General features: G+C 33.8%; 1 protein-coding gene across 2 annotated transcripts in view; it reads right to left on the bottom strand.

Moving 5' to 3' along the window:
- The window catches only part of LOC106464172 (myocyte-specific enhancer factor 2C-like), a 169,503-nt gene that overhangs the window by 158,213 nt on the left and 8,983 nt on the right, over positions 1-2,307 (bottom strand). The gene's annotated exons all lie outside the window — the stretch shown is intronic.

Here is a 2,307-nt window from a genome sequence, read left to right as displayed (position 1 = left end):
GTTAATTAACAAACGGAGACGTAACAATACTAAAAGACAGATTTTGTGTGCTTGTTTTTTTGTTTGAAGTTAAGCACAGAGCTGCACAATGGGTTATCTGTGCTCTGTCCACCACGGGTATCGAAACCCGATTTCTAGCGCTGTGTCACTGGGGAGCCCTATTTTTTAAAACTGACGTCAAAAGGAAAATTATTTTCCTCTTCTATTCAGCGAAGTAATTTTTAGAAACAAGTAGACATTACATTACAGACAAGTTGCATAACCTTTCATTGACAGTGGTAATAATGACTTGGTTTAGTTATTTTAGAGCAAAGTCACACTAGGCTATCTGCTGTGTTCACCGCGGGGAACTGAACCACGGATTTTAGTAGTGTAAGTCCTTAGGCTTACCGCTGTCCCACCGAGGGACAGGCAAGAATGCCCCCCCCCCCATCTTATGGAACAATGACACGAGGTAATCACATCCAGAAAACAAGAAAAACATAGCAGGATCATATGGCAGAAAATAATGAATTATTTCACTATAACAGATAATGTTAGCATTGAAAAATCATTAAAAAAAACAATCAACTCCGTGATCGAACGTGAAATATTAGGTTTTTTTTAGATTTATTTGTGCATATCAATTTATATTTACACTTTTGATAGATCTCCTATAATAGTAATATTGCTTAAAATATTCGAAATGTACTATGTATGTAAAAAAAAATCAATGTTTTGTCATAAAGAATGGAGTTCGTATTGCATATTGGTAAAGGCTTTCTTACTTTGTTTTCAAGAAAATCTCACCAATCATTCGACATAGTAAAAACTTTCTAGATATCATGTTCTATTATGCAAATAGAGGGAGAAACTTATACGTATCGACGTCTACGTGTCCCTGAACTGTTGATCGTGATCATGATTTTCCGCTATTTTATTTGTCAACAGTAATCCATGATGTTATATTCCACGTACATATAATATGGTGTGAGCACTGGTTGTTTTTAACAGGTTGTCCTATTAATATGTGTGCGACTCTTAGGCCTACAACTGGTTAATAACGTATTTAAATTATCATCGAGTTCGGATTAATTTTCACAGTCTATTATATATATGTAATTAAGAATAACTTAAAGTCAAATTCTTACTGTACTAAACTTATGAGTGAAAGCAAAGTAGAATATGTCAACCACACCACATCTGCCATATCCAATACCAATGAAGCCTTTCGCCCATTATCAGAGCTCATCAGGCCTGCTGGAACATGATAAACGTATTAGTGTTCAAGGCGCTATTTATAACATCAGCTTTCACAAACAATGATTACATAAGTGAATTGCAATAATTATCTATTTTATTTACGTCATTTATAAATAACATCTTTATGGTAAGGATTAATAACACAATATTATTTATGTATTTTATCATAGCGCTTCATACCTGATATAAAAAATGAGGAAGAGATGTTCCCTTATACAAACAAAGAACTAGTAATTCCTTTGCAAGCTCAGCGTTCCCTTTCGATAACCTACGTGAATATGTAAGTTCGCACTTTCTTCTGCTGCAGGAAAGAATTATTGAATCTGTGAATGTCAGAACAAACGCTCACCATTAATAAGTGATGTTTTTTGCACGCTGAAAAAGTCACATGGCACTTTCATTTGTAAGTTGTGCTCTTGAGTAACGGAGCATGGCAAGACAAAATTTAAACAAAAAGATTAATGCAGACCACCGAGTTTTAATATTAGTAACAAAATATAATAAGACATTTTAAGTCTTAATTTCTTCTTAACAAAGCTAAAAACACATCAGGGTTTTGGTTAATTCATTTTCCACTCCATAATAAAAAAGCTGTTTGTTTTCTCCCGTGGGATATTTTGAGTAATTTAAACTGCAAGTATTTTTGGATGTTGTCTACCCTTTCTCTTTTTTAAAACTACAATATTTTTTTGTTCTTTTATGTCTTCTCTATGCTTTCAATTTTTCCTCAACTAGTCTGTTTCTGCACATCTTCTATGGCCATCAGATTTACAAGGTAGTACCCACCTATGTATTACCAATATATCTATATACTACTAAAACTCTGAGATTGTTTGTTTGTTTGTCTGTAATTAAATACACCAAAAACGTCGCCATATTTATAAGGAAATGAGAATAGAAACAGAATAAAATAAGTTTCGTTAAAATCAGGCCACGGGTTACCGAGTTAGCGCCGTTTTTCCGGTCACTTTTATGAAAATTTCTAGCATGAGTAATTTTACATCACACTACCGTTCGCGCTCTTTACGAAACTTCTTCGTTCAAATCTATTTCCCTGTCAATGTT

This window comes from Limulus polyphemus, unplaced genomic scaffold (genome assembly GCF_000517525.1).
Source record: "Limulus polyphemus unplaced genomic scaffold, Limulus_polyphemus-2.1.2 Scaffold1578, whole genome shotgun sequence".
In the NCBI taxonomy this organism is placed as follows: Eukaryota; Metazoa; Arthropoda; class Merostomata; order Xiphosura; family Limulidae; genus Limulus; species Limulus polyphemus.
This window is presented reverse-complemented; position numbering and strand designations above follow the sequence as displayed.